At 43.2% G+C, this 22,424-nt stretch overlaps 1 protein-coding gene across 1 annotated transcript in view; it reads right to left on the minus strand.

Annotated features, from left to right (window-relative positions):
* LOC145342700 (neuronal PAS domain-containing protein 2-like) overlaps positions 1 to 22,424 on the minus strand; it is a 214,544-nt gene that overhangs the window by 82,168 nt on the left and 109,952 nt on the right. The gene's annotated exons all lie outside the window — the stretch shown is intronic.

Here is a 22,424-nt window from a genome sequence, read left to right on the forward strand (position 1 = left end):
ACAGAATACTACGGTGCAGAAGAGGCCCTTTGGCCCATCGAGTCTGCATGAAACGCCCTGACCTGCCCATCTAATCCCACTTGCCAGCACTTGGCCCATAGCCTTGAATGTTCTGGCATGCCAAGTACTCATCCAGGTATTTTTTAAAAGGATGTGAGGCATGCTGCCTCCATCACCCTCCCAGGCAGTGCATTCCAGACCATCACCACCCTTTGGGTAGAAAGGTTTTTCCTCAAATCTCCCCTAAACCTCCCGCCCTTCACTTTTAACTTGTGACCCCTTGTAACTGACCCTTCAACTAAGGGGAAACAGCTGTTCCCTATCCATCCTGTCCGCGCCCGTCATTATCTTGGACATCTCCATCAAGTCACCTCTCAGTAAATCAACAATGGTTTCACGGTCATCAGTAGATTCTTAATTCCAGGTACTTTTTTTTCATTGAATTCAAATTCCACCATCTGTCATGGCAGGATTTGAACCTAGGTCCCCTGAACATTAGTTGAGAATCTGGGTTAATGGTCTAGAGATAATACCACTAGCTCATTGCTTCCCCAGGATTGCACATTTCCTTCCATCAAAGGACATTAGTGAACCAGATAGATCCTATGATGAACTGTGGGTGGTATGGAGGCACAGTGGTTGGCACTGCTGCCTCACAGTTCCAGTGTCCTCCAGCCTTGAGTAACTGCCTGTGTGGAGTTTGTACATTCTCCCCATGTCTGCCTGGGTTTCCCCCGGGTGCTCCGGTTTCCTTCCACAGTCCGAAGATGTGCGGGTTAGGTAGATTGGCCATACTCACCTGCCTCTTAGTGTTGGGGGATTAGTAAGGTAAATATGTGGGGCTATGGGGATAAGACCTGGGTGGGATTGTTGTTAGTGCAGGCTCAATGGGCCAAATGGCTTCCTTTCGCACTGTGGGGATTCTTATGATAATTTTATGGTTACCGTTACTGAAACATCCTTGCATTTGTAAATTTTTCTTTAATTAATTGAACCTATTAATTGAATTTAAAACCCTTGGTGGGATTTAAAACTCAAATCTCCAGACCATTAGCCCAGGCCTCTGAGTTAGCGATCAAGTGGTGTTACCACTGCACCACGACACTTCATCAGTGATGACCTACAACAGGTATTATTTTGGTAGAGGATTTGTATTGGAACTGTCAATGAAAGGAAGAGGGATGTGGTGACCGTAAATACAGTGTTGTTAAACTGAAAAAATTACTTGCTATCGACTAACGATTGTTTATTTTTGATTAGCAATGCACCAGAAATGGAAAAAAAGAAAAATGGATGCTTGTGATGATGAAATGTTTATGAGTTTTTAACAATACACAACACACAACGGAGAAATTAATAATTATTTTGCTCATTCTTTTTAAAAATCTGTTTGTAGTATCAAAAAGCGATCAAGCAGGCTTCAGATAGATTGAAGAAGAAAGTCAAGGATGCAGAGCAAAATAGCAATCTGAATGAAATTAAGCAGAATGTATCAGGAAGAGACAGGAGAGTTTAATATTGGCAACAGGGCATTAGCAACAAGGGCTGCAGCAGGTGAAAACAGGAGACATATAAAATTAAGGGCATCGTATCTCAATGCATAAAACCTTCGTAACGGTATAGATAAATTAATGGCACAAATAGAGATGAATGTGTTTTATTTATTGCCATTATTGAGGTATAGTTGCACTTTGGCACAGTGGTTAGCACTCTGCCTCACAGTTCCAGGGACCTGGGTTTGATCCCCAGCTTGGGGTCACTGTCTGGGCAGGGTCTGCATGTTTGCCCTGTGTCTATGTGGATCTCCTCCCGCAGTCCGAAAGATGTGTGGGCTAGGTGCTAACTTCTCCTTCAGTGTACCAGAACAGCTAGTGGAGTGTGGCAACTAAGGGATTTTCACAGTAACTTCATTGCAGTGTTATATGTAAGCCTACTTGCGAAGCTAATAAATAGTGACAAAAGTTGGGAATTGAATCTTCCAGCATACTTGACTTTTAGAATCACAGAATCCCTACAATTCCGTAAAGGCCATTTGGCCCATTGAGTTTGCACCGACATCCTGACAGAATATCTTACTCAGGCCCTCTCCCCCACCTTATCCCCATATCTGCACATATTTACCACATTAATCCCCCTCACCAATACATCTTGGGACAATAAGGAGCAATTTAGCATTGCCAATCCACCTAACCTTCACATCAGGCTGGTTGGTGTCCGCTATAAATAAATTACCATCCATCGTGTGGGAGTGTCTGCATGTTAACTCTGTGTCTGTGTGGATTTCCTCCCACAGTCCGAAAGATCTGCAGGTTAGGTGCATTGGCCATACTAACTTCTCCCTCAGTATACCAGCACAGTTGGTGGAGTGTGGCAACTAAGGGATTTTCACAGTAACTTCATTGCAGTAGGCACTGCTAATGCTAACGGGAAAGGCATGGAAAATTGGTCCCAATTTGGAGAATCACAGTCCACGTGTTTAAACATGCCACATTAGCTATACATTAGCTCATTGAAAGGAGAGACCCTCAGTTATGGATGGCTGACTTGATAAAATTTTGCACAAGAATAGGAAAAACAGTTTTTATTCACATTGGGTATGTTATCTATCTCAGTGAATTGCAGAGATAACACCAGTTCTTTGTGAGCAATAGTTTTTTTTTCACAATGCTTTAAAAATGTTTGCTCCATAATTCAGCTCTAGCTTGTAATTCTTTCTAAATTTTTCTGGTTACTTTTCTCTGAGTCCACACCCAATCAAGCATCAATGGTAAACAGACTCACATGATCAAACACAGAACAATCAGGCAGTTGAACACCACAACTCACAGACAGATCACAATGGTCATGTGTCCAACCCTCCTCTCTATTCCAAACAATGCCTCCTTCTACCTCCATAATATTAGCCACCTATAAAACTGTCTTACCGTCATAGACATGACATGGAGTTGCTGGCATTGGGCTAGGGTAGGCACAGTACACCTGAAGAGAGGTTGATTTTGGTGAGGGGTTGGAGGCGCACCTGTGGTCAGTATGGGGGTCACCATTTGTAGAGGGGCTGCGCTCCAAAAGCTTGTGCTACCAAATAAACCTGTTGGACTTTAGCCTGGTGTTGTGAGACTTAGATTCACAGTTTCAGAGAATCATAGAAGTTTACAGCATGGAAACAGGCCCTTAAGCCCAACTTGTCCCTAAGCTAGTCCAAGTTGCCTGTGTTTAGCCATATCCCTCAATAGGCATCTTACCCATGTAACTTGTAGACACTTTTTAAATGACAAAATTGTACCCACCTCTACTACTGCCTCTGGCAGCTTGTTCCAGACATTCATCACTCTCTGTGTGAAAGGATCCCTCTGGATCCTTTTGTATCCCTCCCCTCTCACCTTAAACTTGTGCTGTCTAGTTTCAGACTCCTCTACCTTTGGGAAAAGATATTGACTATCCAGCTGATCTGTGCCCATCATTATTTTATGGACCTCTATAAGGTCACCCCTCAGCCTTCCACACTCCAGTGTAAAAAGTCTCAGTCTACTCAGCCTCTCCTTATAACTCAAATCATCAAGACCCGGTAGCATCCTAGTAAATCTTTTCTGCACTATTTCTAGTTTAATAATATCCTTTCTATAATAGGGTGACCAGAGCTATACAAAGTATTCCAAGTGTGATTTCCAAAAGGTGTTTGAAAAGGTGCCTCACAAAAGGTTGCTGCAGAAGGTTAGGGTGCACGGAGTTGGGGGTAAGGTGTTAGCGTGGATAGAGGATTGGTTGTCTAATAGGAAGCAGAGAGTTGGAATCAATGGGTGCTATTCTGGTTGGCAGTTGATGACTAGTGGAGTGCTGCAGGGATCGGTGCTGTGGCCTCAACTGTTTACCATTTATATAGATGATCTGGAGGAGGGGGCTGAGTGTAGGGTGATGAAATTTGCTGATGACATGAAGATGAGAGGAAAAGCAAATTGCGTGGAGGGTGTGGAAAGTCTGCAGAGAGATCTGGATAGGCTGAGCGAGTGGGCGAGGACTTGGCAGATGGAGTATAATGTTAGCAAGTGTGAGGTTATCCACTTTGGCAGAAATAATAGTAGGAGGGATTATTATTTAAAAGGCGAAAAGCTGCAGCATGCTACGGTGCAGAGGGACCTGGGGGTCCTTGTGCATGAGTCACAAAAACCCAGTCTGCAGGTGCAGCAGGTAATCAAGAAGGCGAATGGAATGTTGGCCTTTATAGCGAGGGGGATAGAATATAAAAGCAGGGAGGTCTTGCTGCAACTGTGCAGGGTACTGGTGAGACCACAGCTGGAGTACTGTGTGCAGTTTTGGTCACCGCACTTGCGGAAGGATATATTGGCCTTGGAGGGAGTGCAGAGGAGGTTCACTCGGCTGATACTAAGCTGATAGGTTGGACTATGAAGAGAGACTACATAGACTGGGTCTGTACTCGTTAGAGGTTAGAAGGCTGAGGGGGGATCTTATAGGGACGTATAAGATAATGAAGGGGATGGATAGGGTAGAGGTATTCTTCCCGCTTAGAAAAGATAGCAGGACTAGAGGGCACAGCCTCAAGATAAGGAGGGGGGGGGGGTACAGTTTAGATCGGAGTTGAGGAGGAACTTCTTCACTCAGAGGGTGGTGAATCTCTGGAATTCTCTGCCCATTGAAGTGGTGGAGGCTATCTCGCTGAATGTATTTAAGTCACGGGTAGATAGGTTTCTGATAGACAGGGGAATTAAGGGTTATGGGGAGAAAGCGGGAAAGTGGAGCTGATCCACTTCAGATCAGCCATGATCTTATTGAATGGCGGGGCAGGCTCGAAGGGCTAGATGGCCTACTCCTGCTCCTATTTCTTATGTTCTTATGTATGGCCTTACCAATGTCTTGTGCAACTTTAACAAGACGTCCCAACTCCTTAGTCCAAACTAAAACTCTCATCCACACCTTGGTGACTATCAGACCTGTGTTCACAAATGCGTTCCTGGCTAACCTCCCCTTCTCTATCCTCCGTATGTTTATTTTTAAAATTGCTTCCTTATTATGCATCCCCTGAATATTTTGTAGATTTGTACACACCTGAATTTTCCACTAACTCATGGCCGCTGGTCTTCTGTACAAGTTGAAAATGCACAGAAAACAATCACAGAATCATGCTCCAATGACTGAATGCTAACGGTTGTATTCACAAATTATGATGACTTGGGTCTGCATTTCCTGATTTTGTTACAGCTGATACATGGATTGATGCAGAAATTAGTTGCAATGCTCAGTGTCACGAATGACCCCCCTAGGGAAATAATAGAGATGGGCACCACCTGTTTTATGTTTTATGGATGCAGTATAATCTTATCTGACCAGAACATTTCGGTAGACATTGACAAATTAGTTACGGAAAAGCAGATTTGCAAAAAAAGAGCTGAGAATTCACTCAGGTTAGTCCTTCGCAATGACCAAACTAATAACTAACATTTTAAAAATGTTCAAAGAGGCGCAGTTAGCTGTAAAGGCAGAATGAATATAGAATCATAGAATCTCTACAGTGCAGGGGAAGGCCATTTGGGACATCGAGCCTGCACCGACAACAATTCTTTCCAGGTCCTATCCCCGTAACCCCACATACTTACCCTCCTAATCCACCTGACACTAAGGGCAGCTTATCATGGCCAATCAACCTAACCCGCACATCTTTGGAGTGTGGGAGGAAACCGGAGCACCCGGAGGAAAACTATGCAGACACAGGGATAACGTGCAAACTCCAATGACCCAAGGCCGAAACTGAATCCAGGTCCTTGGCGCTGTGAGACAGCGGTGCTAACTACTGTGCCACCACACCGCCCTTAGTCATATCACTATTTAATATGCTGATACTACTATTCTTGCAGAGAACGTGTGCACAGTGGTAGAGATCTGGACCATGTTTGACTACCTCAGGCAGGTGACAGAAAGTCGACAATCCATTTTACCTTGGTCCCCATTTACATTGACTCCTAATCGGGAGAACCACAGCAAGGATTGCTGACTGACTCACTCTTATTTCCACACAAGGTCAAACTTCACCTTCAGATTCCTTTGGCCCTACATGTCAATCTGCAGCAGTGGATTGGTACAAATAATTTGGTTTTGCCATTATTTTAATGCTTTGAAAACAGGAAAGAAAGAGGCTATAGCTAAATGTTTCGAATGAAGAGAATGGTGAAAGTTTCTTTGCCTTGACTGTTCTGGCAGTGACATTCTTAGTTCTGGCTGACAGTGTCTGGCTGACACTGTGTAGAAGTTAATTCAGGATAACTGCTTTATTGCTCCTAATTGATTTTCAACTCAAAATTTCAAGTGATTTTCTTCTCTTTGTTGACTTGGAGACCCACATTGCTTTTCTACGCTAAAAGGGTAGGCGCATGTTTTGTGTCTGAGCTGCTGATTCACTGGGGCTCAGATTACTGTTGAGTTTCTGAATCTCTCTTGTTCATGCGTTAATCCCTTAGTTTAAAATTTATTTACTAGTGTCACAAATAGGCTTACATTAACACTGCAATGAGGTTACTGTGAAAATCCCCTGCTTGCCACACTCCAGCACCCGTTTGGGTATACTGAGAGAGATTTTAATACAACCAAAGCATCTAACCAGCATGTCTTTCAAACTGTAGTAGAAATCAGAGCACCCGGAGGAAACCCATGCAGACATGGGAAGAATGTGCACCCACAGTCGGTGATGCAAGCCACAGGCGCTGGTGCTGTGAGATCACTGAACCACTGTGCCATCCATGATAGGGCCACTGCACAAACAAAACATATTGTTCATAGAGTATGTAGGGGAGAAGGAAAGGAGAGGATGCAGAATATAATTGTTACAATCATAGCTAGGGTGTAGAGAAAGATCAACTTAATATAAGGTAGGTCCATTCAAAAGTCTAATGGCAACAGGGAAGAAGCTATTCTTGAGTCGTTTGATACATGATCTCAGACTTTTAGATCTTTTTCCTGATGGAAGAAGGTGGAAGAAAGAATGTCCAGAGTGTGTGGGATCCTTAATTATGCTGACTGTTTTTCTGAGGCAGCAGGAGGTGTAGACAGAGTCAACGGATGGGAGATTGGTTTGTGAGATGGATTGGGCTTCATTCATGACCCTTTGTAGTTCCTTGTGATGCCTTGTTCTTTTTTGTTTAAAATTCATGAATCTGAGTTATTGAATTATTCTTTTTTATTAATGCAAGCACCAAGTTTGAACTCTCAGGAGCAGAATGCTGTCTCTGCCCACATTAAGCTAGGTGCTATCTTGGAGATGGGGGAACACGGCTTTTGAAAGATTAACCTTGTGGTTTTATCTTGCATCCATGAGCAGTGATATCTGAGTTCACCTCTGCCCCCTGTGGGAAATCAGTAACTCAGGGATCCAAGTAAATATTCCCCAGGGTACCACCACACATATTGGCATAACCTAGTGCTGTATAGTGACCCAATCTGAATTGCCCAGTGACTGATTATCACTGTTCCAAAAGGAGGTGGCTGAAAATGTCCAGATTGATGGGACAATCTTTGATGCACATTCTCTGGCACCAAAGTGTAAAGTTAAGTAGGCATAGTCCCTGATAGATATAGGCTGCTCTCCCCTTTGATGGGGGAGAGCTGACAGGTGGTGATTTGAGATCTCCACACCCCAGGTGAGGGGCACAGTTAAGAAGGTGGGGGCTTCATGAATAATCTTGACCAATACGCAAATTGAACCCATGCTGTTGGCATCAGCTCTGCGTCACTAACCAGCCGTCCAGCCAACTGAGCTAAACCTACCAAAGTGACTCCCACCTGCAATGATTGGAATTAGCCAGCATCTTAAATTTGAAGTTTATTTATTAGTTCAGTTACAAGTAGGCTTATATCAACACTGCAATAAACTTACTGGGAAAATCCTCTAGTCGCCGCACTCTGGCGCCTGTTCAGGTACACTGAGGGGGAATTTAGCATGGCCAATGCACCCAATCAGCACATCTTTCAGACTGTGGGAAGAAACTGGAGCCCCCAGATGAAACCCATGCAGACTTGGGGAGAACATGCAGACACCGCACAGACAGTGATTCGAACCCTTGTCCTTGGTGCTGTGAGGCGGCACTGCTACCCCATAACACACTACAGGTGGGTTTAACAAAAGCCAGGTGGGACTTCCACCCCTCATGAAGGAGGCAGTTCTGCCCTCTGGAACAGTGGGCCAATCTGACTAGTGAACAGCTCGAACAGTGTTCCTATGGCAAAAGTGTGTTAGTAGCCGCTGCTGGGACCGCAAGAAGAGGAGGAAGAACATAAGAATAGGAGCAGGAGTAGGCCATCTAGCCCCTCGAGCCTGCCCTGCCATTCAATAAGATCATGGCTGAACTGATAGTGGTTCAGTTCCACTTACCCGCCTGCTCCCATAATCCTTAATTCCCTTATTGATCAGAAATCTATCCACTTGTGACTCAAACACATTTAACGAGGTAGTGTCCACTGCTTCAATGGGCAGAGAATTCCAAAGATTCACCACCCTCTGAGAGAAGAAGTTCCTCCTCAACTCTGTCCAAAGATGGTCCAATGCATCTTCAGGGCCAGGTAAATCTGTGGGCTTGGGCAGAGAAGGTTTCCGCAGGTCAGGTGGGGGACGGATGGGTGGAGTTTGGGTGTTGGATTTAAAGCTACAGGCAGGTAGAAAGAAATGGAGTGTGTCATCTTCCTAGGGCTGCCCCCAAATCAACAAAGGGCAGCCCATCCTGCAGATAGAATCGTCACTTCCTTCCCACTCTCTGTCAAAATTATTCTAAAAATCAGCCTGCCTACTCCAGTCCAACTGCCCACGTTGAACAATTCGTGGCATGGGCAGCATATTGTCAAGGTTGGTTGGCTTGATAACGAACCTAATTGACCCACTGATTACCTGTTTAAATATGGCACGTGGGTTGACAATTTCAACAAGCACCAACCCTCTCCTGTAAAATGTGGGTGATCTTGGGGGTGGGTAGGAAGGTGGTGGGCACCCATCCAAAAACATGCCCAGCTGGGGCACGTAAAATGCAGCCCACAGTTACCTTGGACAGATGAAGTTAATTTTTTATTACATTCATTTGTGGACATGGGCATCACTGGCTGGCCAGCATTTGTTGCTCATTCTTAGTTGCCTTTGCTGAGCATTTGACAGTCAACCACATTGCTGTGGCTCTGGAGTCATATGTAGGCCAGACCAGGTAAGGACGGCAGATTTCCTTTTGTAAAGGACATTCGTTAACCAGATGGATTTTTCCAACAAACAACAATGGTTCCATGGTCTTCAGTAGATTCTTAATTCCAGATTTTTTTTTATTGAATTCAAATACCACTGTCTGCCGTGGCTGGATTTGAACCCAGGTTCCCAGAAAATCAGCTGAGATTTTGGATTAATAGTTTTAGCAATAATACCACTGCACTATCGCCTCCCATATTGGTATGTTCCAAGCAGAAGTTTGAGGAATATTTAGCTGTTCATTCTTACTGTATTTTCCACTGCAGTGCACCTCCCAATTTTTCTGTATAACAGGATTCTTGCCCCTCTCTGACAGCATGGCAGATTGACTTTGGAATTTAATGGTTGAATCATGTCACCCATGGCCAAATCCATCAACTCACAGGTCAAAAGCCCATTGCAAATGGGTTCATTATATTCTCAACGTCAATGTGCACACTTTCTGCATGATACGAGGACTCAAGGCGGAAGTACGCTGCAGAGTTGTTTGTAAGCCGATACCAACTTTAACAGGATAGAAAGAGACAGTCAAGATTGAATGAGGTGGAAGGAACTTTGGACTTTACAGCTGGAAGTGGATAAGATGGTAATAGTCACTGCCACTGCTGAAACTAATGATCATCTACTGACTCTGGCTCCCCTGTGCCTGACATGAGACTCTTGGATCATATTGTGTCAGAAATGGCAGTGACTAGTTAAACAGAAAAGCATTAACATTAACTAAACATAAATGTTATATTAAACATAATGTTGGCGTCATTAAGCCAAAATATCATTTGTAAATGATTATAACAATATGTATAAACATATTAATATATTTATAATGTGCTAAAACATGTGCAAGACTGCTATGAATCCCAGCTGACTTTCATTATAGTTGACTCACCCGGTCTTATGTAGCAAGTCTATCATACATAATATATTTCTTTGATTTTTCAGATGGCAAGCCACATGAGGGCAGAGGAAGACAAATTGTTTGTCCACTTTATCACACAGCAAGGTAAGCACACAGGGCAACAGGTGTCCAAACTGCTGAGCACCAAGAAGCCTATGAGCAGAGACATTCATGCTGGTAGTTCCCTGGTTCCAGTTAGATGGCTAATGTAAACAAGTGGACCCTGCCTGGTAACAACATTGTGGAACATTTGGAACAGTGGATCTATACGCAACAACGACCCAAAATAAAAGCACAATACTGCAGCTGTTGGAAATCTGATAATCAAACCAGAAAATGCTGGTTAAACTCAGCAGGACCTGCAGTAGCTATGGAGGAAGAATTAACACTTTGAGTCCCTACAAGTCTTCTACTGAACTAAAGACATGTAGATGGAGTATCTGGTTGGAGAGGGGGTGGAAGAGGTGAGGCAGAAGAGATGGGTCAGAGCTAAGGAGAGATTGACAAAGATGTCATGGACACAAAGCAAAGGGGTGTCACGGTGGCACAGTGGTTAGCACTGCTGCCTCACAGTGCCAGGGACACAGATTTGATTCCCAGCTTGGGTCACTATTGGTGTGGAGTCTGCATGTTCTCCCCGTGTCTGCGTGGGTTTCCTCCGGGTGTCCCGGTTTCCTCCCACAGTCTGAAAGACGTGCTGGTTAGGTGCATTGACCATGCTAAATTCTCCCTCAGGGTACCCGAACAGGCATTGGAATGTGGCAACGAGGAGATTTTCACAGTAACTTCACTGCAGTGTTAATGTAAGCCTACTTGTGACACTAATAAATAAACTTTAACTTTAAAGAAGGTCTTATAGCAGCATTAAGGTAAGTTAGCAGAATGTGTTAACAGGAGAACAAAGCTCAGGTGTTCAGTGCAAGCAAAACTAAAAAAAATGACACTGTCTGCAATGCTGATGAGATTAAATCTGGAATGCACAAGTGGCACAAATATCTCAATGAATCATCGGTTTGGGGGAGGTTACATCGATGGAGATGCACTGCGGCACAGTGGTTAGCACTGCTGCCTCACAGGGTCAGTGACCCGGGTTCGATTCCCAGCTTGGGTCACTGCCTGTGTAGAGTTTGCACATTCTTCCCATGCCTGCATGGGTTTTCTCCAGGTGCTCTGGTTTCTTCCCACAGTCCAAAGATGTGCAGGTTAGATGGACTGAGCATGGTAAGTTGCCTCTTAGAATCAGAGGGACAAGCTAGGGCAAATGCATCGGGTTATGGGGATAGGGCCTGCGTGAGATTGTGGTTGGTACAGACTTGATGGGCCGAATGTAGGATTCTGTGAAGGGGTGAGGCCATGGAAGGATTTGAAAACAAAGATAATAATTTTAAATCAAGACATTGCTGAACCAAGAGAGAACACAAGAGAGCTGGATATAAAACATGGTGCATGATAGCAAGCAGACAGCAGAGTTTTAGATAAGCTCAAGTTATTAGTTTAGGGAGACTTGTCTTCATAAGAATACACTTCTGCTTAAAAGGCACATTGAATATTCACGATTCAGGAGACTTTTAAAAGAAGCTGATGTAAAAGATTAAATGAGGTTAGGAACATGCAATAGGAAGCAGTCTGATATGGTGATACTATTGTTGAGAATCAATATCAAATTCATAATTCACAAATGTGCCTTTCTTGTATCCTTGACAACTGGTGGCAATGGAATGAGATCAATGCTGGAATCAGCCACAGTTTCAGAATCTTTCAGATGTCATCATTCAATTAGTTATGTGAAACAGCTACCGAAATGTCATAGTGCAGATTTAGTCAACAGACTGAAGAAAAGCTTCTTTCCTGCTGCCATCAGACTTTTGAATAAACCTGCCATATATTAAGCTTATGTTTGTCTACACCATAGCTATAACTGTAACACTCCATTCTCCTTTCCTTCCCTATGAATGGTACATTTTGTACAGTGCGCAAGAAGCAATGTTTTTCACTGTATACTAATACATGTGACAATAATAAATCAAGTCAAATCAAAGACTATTCTTTGCTCCCTTCTTACCAGCTGAATGACTTAAAATAGAAACTGTTTACATTAATACACATTTTCAAAATCTGTGGATGTCCTGTAGCATTTTGCAGCCAATGAAGTACTTTTGAAGTTTAAGAATGTGACTCATTCATTGTGTCAGTGAGAGGAGGCACTGTCGTCCCTCTGGCCTGCCCCAGTCAGAGTGCCTCCACGTTGCTGCTGACCTCTGGGCGCAGCTGTCCTCCTTGATCTCCTGGTTAGCATTTCCTCTTCAACCAGCCGATCCAAAGGAGACTATCTGGGTATTAAGGCATTACTATTTGTGGGATCTTGCTGTGCAGGATTACCTACATTACAACAGTGACTAAACTTCAAAAGTACTTCATTGGCTGCAAAATGCTACAGGACATCCACAGTTCCTGAAGGTGCTACGTAAACGTAAGCAGCTTTTATTGTAAGTCATTCAGTTGGTAACAGGGGAGCAAAGTACATCCTTTGACTTGATTTGATTTATTATTGTCACATGTATTAGTATAAGTGACCTAATAGCTGAATGGCAATAATGACACCATTGTTCTAAATATGAAAATGCCACAGCTCCCGCCAAAACCAATCCAGCAGTTGGGCTGCCAGCACGCCTGTGCTCCTCATTGGGTCTTCTGCTTCGGGAACCGGCCCGCCATCTTTAAACTGACGGTGAAACCCGAGGCAGGAAATTAGAGTCAGCCTCGCATAACGTTAATCAGGCGGGTGCCTTGATGACAAGACTGGGACTGGGATCTGCATATGGTCCCAATACTGAGGACCAGGTTTAACAAAACATTGTGATGCCTGACACCCCATCCTTTGCCAAATAACCAGTTGTGGAGGAGAGTCCAGACGGGTGGCATTGTGGTTAGCACTGCTGCCTCACGGCACCAGGGATCTGGGTTCAATTCCGGCCTTGGGTGGCTGGTTGTGTAGAGTTTGCACATCCCCCCCGTGTCTGCGTGGGTTTCCTCTGGGTCCTCATGTTACCTCCCACACTCCAAAGATTGGCCATGTTAAATTGCTGCTTAGTGTCCCAGACATGTTGGTTAGGGGGATACGCGGGTTGAATGCGCAGGGTTACGGGGATAGGGTAAGGGTGTGGGCCTGAGTAAGATGCTCTGTTGAACAGTCAATGCAGACTTGATGGGCCGAACCGGCTCCTGCTATACTGTAGGGAGTCTATGATTTTAAAAGACCCACTCTCTGGCTGTCCTCCAGTTACTTATCAGTATGAACGTGACCCAGTGGCACAGTGGTTAGCAGTGCTGCCTTACAGCACCAGGGACCTGGGTTCGATTCCTGGCTTGGATCACTGTTTGTGTGGAGTCTGCATGTGCCCCCCATGTCTGTGTGGATTTCCTCCGGGCGCTCCGGTTTCCTCCCACAGTCCGAAACACGTGCTGGTTTGATGAATTGGCCATGCTAAATTCTCCCTCATTGTACCCGGAGAGGTGCCGGAGTGTGTGGCAACTAAGGGATTTTCACAGTAACTTCATTGCAGTATTAACGTAAGCCTACTCGTGACACTAATGAATAAAATAACTTTAAAGAATGAATAGCAGTAGGTGGCTGGTGGTGGGACATCTGTCCCCATCCGAGGAGGACATTCCAGCTCAGTTGTAGATGTCTGAAGCCCTTTGGAAAGTCAGTTACATGTTTTGCCCTCCACTGCTGCTCCTTGAACTACGGACACTTCCCAGCATTTTCCATTTTCATTTCCGATGTTCCAACAGCTGTAGCGTTTGGCTTAATTGAGCTGCTGTTTACAGTGTGATCATTTGATCCGACCTCAATAGCAGAGCGCAGATAGAAGTGTTTATAAGTAATTCTGCTGAGTTGCATTCTCACTATAGTGGAAGTATTGACCCAAATTAAACAGTCATGTGAAGTCTCCTCAGTTTCTTCTGTACTGTATCATTTTCTCACTAATCTCAATATTCTAATTAATCAGATGCTTTGAATGATAGTGAACTGAGCTATTCACTGTTATTAACTAAATCGTACGCAAGCACCTTTGGCAACCGTTTTTAAAATTAACAATAAAGATGATTTAAAATACTTTGGAATTTTTAATTCATAAAATTATTGCCAACAGGAACTTGCATATTCAAACCTTCCAAAGTTTTTTCACATGAATATAAGTAAACAAAATTTAACTCTAGTGCAATTAGGGCAGATGAACGAAGCTTGGGAGAACAGGTCAGTCTTGAGGAAGGTGTTAAAGGGTGAAAAAGAGGGAGAGAGGTGGGAAAGCTTTGGAGGGAATTCCAGACTTCAGCATCTACCTGAACCAAACTAGTGTTTTAAAAAGGTCCATCATAAGCGCTTAACTTTTTTACTCTATGCACTTATTTACAAAGCCCAGGATCCTGTGTGCCTTACTGTCCACTTTCTCAATCTGCTGTGTCATTTTTAATGATTTGTACAGTTACCCCAGCTCTTGCTGCTTCTGCACTCTTGTCGAATTGTACCCTTTACTATGTCTCATTCTTTCCAACAAAATGCATCACCTCACACCTCTCTGCATGGGCAGCTTGGTGGCACAGTGGTTAGCTCTGCTGCCTCACAGTGCCGGGGACCTGGGTTCGATTCGCAGCTTGGGTGACTTTCTGTGTGGAGACTGCACATTCTCCTCATGTCTGCATGGGTTTCTTCCCACAGTCCAAAAGACATGCTAGTTGGGGGCATTGGCTAAGTTAAATTCTCCCTCAGTGTACACGAACAGGTACTGGAATGTGGAGACTAGGGAATTTTCACAATAACTTCATTGCAGTGTTAATGTAAGCCAACTTGTGGCACTAATACATAAACATCTTATCTTGATTTGATTTATTATTGTCACATGTATTAACATACAGTGAAAAATATCATTTCTTGCACGCTATACAGACAAATCATACCGTTCATAGAGAAGGAAATGAGAGAGTGCAGAATGTAGTGTTACAGTCATTGCTAGGTGCAGAGAAAGATCTTAATGCAAGGTAAGTCCATTCAAAAGTCTGACAGCAGCACGGAAGAAACTATTCTTGAGTTGATTGGTATGCGCCCTCAGACCTTTTCCCGAAGGCAGAAGGTGGAAGAGGGAATGTCCAGGGTGCCACATGTCTGTCCATTCAATCAGCCTGTCTATCTCTTCTTGTAGTCTATCAATTCAAGGCCATTAATATAGATCAAGTAAAGTAGTGGTACTAATACGGACCCCAGGAAACTCCACAGTAAACCTTCCTCCAGTTCGAAAAACTCTTCACCACAGCTCTCTGTTGTCTATCACTCAGCCTCATATTATGTGGCATTTCACCAAATGCCTCTTGAAAGTCCATATACACCACCTCAATCCAATTACCTTCATCAATGCTTACATCATCCAATGTACAAATGTTCAAAATAATTGGAAGCGAAAATATAAGCATAAATAACCCAAATCCGCAAGATTAATTAGAATTATATCAATAAAATGCCTGACTTTGACTGCTGTCGTCCAAAGGATGCGTGTTCTGTTAAAACATCAGATAAGGCAGATCTCAGAGGGGTGTACTTTGACTGCACTACACTGTGACAGTTGACAAAACAAATTGGAACGAGAATCATAGATTTACAAATTGCAATAATATTCACAGAGAGAAAATCATAGAATCATAGAATGCTTACAGTGCAGAAGGAAGCCCTTTCAGCCCATTGAGCCTGCACCAACCACAATCCCACCCAGGCACTATCCCCATAGCCTCATGTATTTACCCTGCTCATCCCCTGACACGAGAGTCAATTTAGCATGGCCAGTCAACCTAACCCACACTTCCTGGTCCATAATATTGAGGTTATAGCACCTCGATTGCATATCCAAGTAGTTCTGCCTCTACCATCCTTTCAGATAGTGAGCTCCTGCTCCCACCAAATTTCTCATCAACTCCTCTGTAAACCTTCCAGTTGTTTTAAATGCTTGGCAAAAAGCAAAATGCTGTACCTGCTGGATATAAAAGCAAGATATTACTGCAAATACTCAGCAGGTCAGGCATCATCCGTGTACAGAAACAGACTTACCATATCAAATTAATGAGCCTGCATCAGAATTATTACTTTAAATATTTGGTTGCGATGTGTCTGGTTTAACAGCAGTCGTGGCAGAAGAGTGGAGGTGATGGCCTAGTGGTATTACCACTGGGCTATTAATCTAGAAACTCAACTCATGTTCTAGCAGCCCACGTTCGAATCCCACCATGGCAAATGGTGAGATTTGAATTCAATTTAAAAAAATCTGGAATTAAGAATCTACTGATGACCATGAAACCATTGTCCATTGTCCGAAAAACCCACCGTGTTCACTAGTGACCTTTAGGGAAGGAATTCTGTTGTCATTACTGGTCTGGCCTACATGTGACTTCACTGTGGTTAACTCTCAACTGCCTTCCAAGGACAACTAGGGATGGGCAATAAATGCCTGCCTAGCCAGCCATGCCCGTCCCCTGAAAAAATTTTTAAAAATGGAGGAATTGTGAGTGACATTCTTAAATGCAATATTTCATATTTTCCACTGCTTTGATAAAGCAGTGATTGAAGCAGTCAAAATACAAAATTCTGGACATACAATGGAGGGAATTGCATGGGTGAGTTATTCTGTAAACTTTGAATCACTTTCACGAGAGAACAACAAATGTTGGCATAAAATTGATGTACGTACTTATATGTTAAACGTTCAGAAGAAAGAAGTAGTGATGAATGCTTTGAAAAGATCAATTTTTTTGCAGAACTACAAGTCTTTCTTTCAACCATTACAAGTGATTGATGGCTCTCAGAGATAGAGTCATCGAAAAGAATCATAGAATTCCTACAGTGCAGAAGGTGGCCATTTGGCCCATCAAGTTGCACTGACCACAATCCTACCCCCAGGCCCTCTTCCTGTAATCCCACATATTTACCCTGCTAATCCCCCTGATACTAGGGTCAATTTAGCATGGCCAATCAACCTAATCTGCATATCTTTAGTTCCTCATAGTTCAGTGAATCACAGCAAAGTTCAACTGGAGACAAGAACATATGCTTTATGAATTTCACCCCTGTGCTGGGAGCACAGAAATACTTGCAGAAATTCCACTTAGACACCAAGGAGCAAACCAGACGACTTTTATAAACTAGTGAAGATGCCAAAAAGGAAAATCTGAAGATGGTTCCACAGGGAGGTGTAGCTATAAAATGAAATGATTTGGACTACTAAAGTTTACAATTTATTTTCTTTATTAGTGTCATATATAGGCTTACATTAACACTGCAATGAAGCTACTGTGAAAATCCCCTTGTCACTACACTCTGGCCCCTGTTCAGGTATATTAAGGGCAAATTTAGTACGGCCAATGCACCTAACCAGCACGTGTTTCGGACTGTGGGAGGAAACTCAAGCAGACATGGGGAGGACACATAGGCTCCACGTAGACAGCGACCCGGCCAGGAATTGAACCTGGGTCCCTGCTGCTGTGAAACAGCTGTGCTAACCACTGTGCCACCATGCCTCCCCTTTGGTGCAACTATATACTGACTAGTATATATAGTTACATAGTATATGTACTATACTGGTACAACTCCTAAAGTAGACATAAACTTTAAGCAGCATTAATTCTTTCGGTGTTGCTGTTATCGGACAACAAATTTTATGAAATTGGGCACACAAAATGTAAGCAAACTAAAGCTATCCTCAGAGCCTTCCACTAAAATCACAAAGTAACAGACACCAATCAGTAGGCAAGAGCATGCTTTTAGAATGCAAATAAGGGCTAACACATAAGGGAAATTGGACAGGATGGCACCTACAGGAACTAAATTAAAGAACACATCCCCACCCCACCAAAATCAGCACTTCTAAACCAGTCAAACAACCCATGGAGACACCTAAAATTAACATAGTTAAGAAAACGTCCCTGGCCCCTCAAACCTCTTTGAGATCAATAACACACCTATGGTTCAAACCCCAGAGATTCCAGACCATTGATAACCAACCGGACAAAAACGATTAACACACACTTAAAACAATTGCTCCAACACTCGAAAACATCGAAACAGGATGGCTGAAGTCAAATACTGTAAATAAAGGATTAGCATTTGAAACGTGAAGTTCAGGTATAACTATAGCCCGTTGTGGGGGAGTCTTTAGAGCACTTTCGGGACAGTCCGATTGCATGTCCTGACTGTGCTTCTCCGTCAACGTAAAAAGAAAATAAAGCTGTGCCGTTATTGAACTTCACCCTGAGTCCGTAGTGGTCATTTCGCCCACTCGCGCTAACATTGCCATCATGGGCGGATCTGCTTTCTTGCTGACAATTTTCTATGTTGTAAAACAGCACAATTTGGGACTAAGTCATTAGTCAGGCATAGTTTTGGGCTACATGAGGCTCTGCAGCACTTGATGAAGATATCACTTCAGTCAGCCGAACACTAATACAGTGAGTAAGAAGCGAATCTACAACTCGCTTCACATTGCATAAGATTTTCATTTTGCATTGCACTCAATAGGAAAAAAAGGTGGGCAGCGTGTAAAATGAGCCAATGATTTGGTTCAGCATGACCATCTAGGAGAAATTTAAAATCCAATATTTCTTTAGCGAGGGATGCAGGTTTGATGGTACAATAAAGTTGCCTGTCATGACTACCTCACCCAGGCTTTCTTGAGGATTTCAATTTCCTCATCCGTAATGCTTGAAACTAGTTTGTTGTTAAATTTTGGTTAGGAAATGTACTAAATACAAACTATGAAGGCCTGGGTGGGACATTTAACACAACAAATTTAACCCCTTTAATTGTTGTAAACTACAATGTCACATTATATCTATTCATCCTCTTTTTCTTTAGATAGAAACATAGAAGATTGGAGCAGGAGGAGGCCATTTGACCCTTCCAGCTTGCTCTGCCAGTCATCACAATCATGGCTGATCATCCAATTCAATGGCCGAATCTACTTTCTCCTTATAACCTTTGATCCCATTCACTCCAAGTGATATATCTAGTCATCTCGTGAATACATTCAATGTTTTGGCATCAGCTACTTCCTGTGGTAATAAATTCCACAAGCTCACCACTTTTTGGGTGAACAAATGTCTCTTCAGTTCCATCTTAAATGGTCCTGAATGCTCAGATTGTGATGCTTGGTTCTGTATACCCCACCATCAGGAACATCTTCCCTGCATCTACCCTGTCTATTTCTGTTGGAATTTTATAAGTATCTGAACTCCAGCAAAAACAATCTTAACTTAGTCAATCTTTCCTCATACATCAGTCCCACCATCCCTGGAATCAGCCTGGTAAACCTTCGCTGCACTTCCCTGACAGCAAGAACATCCTTCCTCAGAAAAGGAAACCAAAACTGCACACAATTTTCTAGGTGTAGCCTCATCAAGGCCCTGTATAATTGCAACAACATATCCCTGCTCCTGTACTGGAAACCTCTTGCAATAAAGGTCAACATACCATTTGCTTCTTTACCGCCTGCTGCACCTACATTCTTATCTTCGATTAGATATTTATCTAATTGTCAGTGGAATCCATATTTGCTATATTGGTCATTAATGGTGACTTATTATAAGGTTGGATTTTCAATCCTGCATCTGCGTCAGAACGGGAGCAAGCAGTTTTAGAACTGATATGCCAAAATCTGATTTCAGGATTCCTGCCCCTGAACCATGATTGGCTATTTTAATTGGTGTGAGATAAGGATGCGGATAGCAAGCCCACACACATAACTCCCAACCTTGCTGGCTCCATTGCAGGGGTGGGAATTTCAAGCCCACACAATTTAGATGGAGTTAGGATGGGTTCTGAATGCAAAGTGGTTCACCACATCTTAGAGAAGTCATAAGCCGTGGGGGAACCCTAGTCTAAAATTTGGAATCTTTTGCCAGCTAAGATTAAAAGGTGTTTCCATTTCACACATCATAATGTAATAAGAACATAAGAACATAAGAAATAGGAGCAGGAGTAGGCCATCTAGCCCTTCGAGCCTGCCCCGCCATTCAATAAGATCATGGCTGATCTGTCGTGGCTCAGTTCCACATTCCTGCCCTCTCCCCATAACCCTTAATCCCCTCTCTTGTTATGAGGTAAGTTAAATGTGTTTTAATTGCAGTGATTGTTGATATTTTTTTAAGAGGTAAGTGACCATTAAACTGTCCAGCACTGTTAATGTAGGAAAGTATTCAGATACATTAAAGTTCATTACCCAATGGATAAAGTGTTCTTCTGCATTGAACAATTGTGACATTTAGAGTTCATTATCCATTAGATAAAGTATTCTTCTACATTGAGCAATGGTGATATTTAATCTGGTTGTGTCAATGATTATTGACAAGATAATCTTGTTGAATGACAGCTCATATCACCTTCCCTGTTTTTAAGCTTGAAGAGGTGAATGAAGTGTTGTAGTGACTTTGAAGGTTTTAAGATCTTGTTTATACAATTGTACATTATGAACAGTTGGCTGAATCATAGACCCTACTAATGAATTAAACTCAGCACTAGTGACACAGTCATTCAATAGAATCTCATTCTGCATGCTTGGCTAAACTCTGTATACCATTCCACTCACCAGGGTTTTTGACATAACTATTAGTTTGTTCAATTGACACTTTTATGCCCACTTAATACCAGTATATGTTTTGAGTGCTTTATGAATTATTTTACTTAGCTTGACACTTTCACGACCGCTTCATAGGATAATAGATTTTTTGAAGTGCTTGCAAATGATTGGTCCTTTACTTTGACAGTTTCATGAGCATTCAAAAATTCCCAATGTTATTATAAGGCTCAAGATTTCTGTACGTCTATGTGGGAGTGGTGGTGGTAAGGAGTATAGGGAGTGGTGAGTGAGCATGGGAGGATAAGGAAACCACAGAGAATGGAGAAGTTGTGGGTATTAAGGGGGAATGGAAGTTTAGAGGAGGCGTGAGGGCACTTGGGATGCAGGGCTATGGAGCGGACATGGGGATGTGATGAAGGCACGGAAGAGAGAGTATGGAGGGAGCAGTGGGTTGTGGGGGTTGTGGAGGAGGCAAGAGAGGATAAAGGAGAGGGTGAATGGGCATGGGCATGGGTGGTATGGAGATGTTTAGTGTCAGAATGTAACTGGTGACAATTTAGTATTGGAGGTAATGTGACCAAAGTCAACAAGCTGTAAGGGTCAGCTGACCCAGTAAACCATGGAACCAACTACAGAATGATATGATGGTCAGCTGACTCACTATAAATAAGAACCTGTTGGAAATTGTGGGGAACTTGGATTGACCCAGGGCGAGGCCCCAAGTTTGGAGTAATAATTTTCTTTGTTCTCTTAAGTTGGAGTAAGTTTTTATATATTTTTACTGTCTGCGTTTGAAGAGTTCATTCCGAAGAAACATTTTGGGGGAATGAATGTGCAGGGGTTAGGGCAATGAAGGGTAAGATGCCTCACAATATCCCACCAAACTGAGCCAATGTGCCACAGAACTAAGATGGGTCTTTTAACATGCCCACGTTCCCACTTCTGTTCACAGATGGGGCGAGCTTCTGGAGGTGCTGGGCAGATCTCCGCACATCCCTGCCACTCCATGATGAAAATACTGTGGGTGGTCACAGCTGGGCAGGAGGAGGGAATACAACGTGGAGAAGCAGTGTAACTCAAGTCTTGAAGGTGAAAATCTTGGCCTACAGGTCTAGTTTCAGTAATATCTAGTCTGAAGTTCCTATTTAATGAGATTCTCTTTCCTGTTAGGTTTAGCTGGTTCCTCTTTCTATTTTTGATTATGCCCCAGTGCACTAAATTAGACCAGTCAGTAACTGCCACGGGTAAGTGTTGTGGTGGGATACCACATTCTTCAGCATTAAATATATGTTCATTCTGAATCCTTTGGCTGATAACCAATGCATCAAGTCAAGCCATCAGGCTATTCCAGTTAACTCAAACACTTTGTAATTGGTATTTCTTTCAAAGCCACTTGGAATCAGGTAAAGTGACGGCCAGATGTTCTGCCTGATTTTCATTTAATGATTGAGCTTGATCTTGTATGTCCTGTAAAACAGAGGCAGGTGGTATGATCTCTGAGGGGAGAGAAACGATGCAAGTGCTGCCTCTAACTATGCCCATTGGCTCCTCTGCTGCAGCTAAGAGGCGGGGGGGTGGGGGGGGGGGAGGGTCTGTCAAGGAATCTGGGGTTGAGGTGGTCTCAGGCTTGGGGTAGAGGTTGACCTTGGGGCTCTTCCCCAGGATGGGGGTCTCATGGCTGGACTTC

Source organism: Carcharhinus amblyrhynchos, chromosome 4 (assembly GCF_965287045.1).
Source record: "Carcharhinus amblyrhynchos chromosome 4, sCarAmb.v2.hapA, whole genome shotgun sequence".
Lineage (NCBI taxonomy): Eukaryota > Metazoa > Chordata > Chondrichthyes > Carcharhiniformes > Carcharhinidae > Carcharhinus > Carcharhinus amblyrhynchos.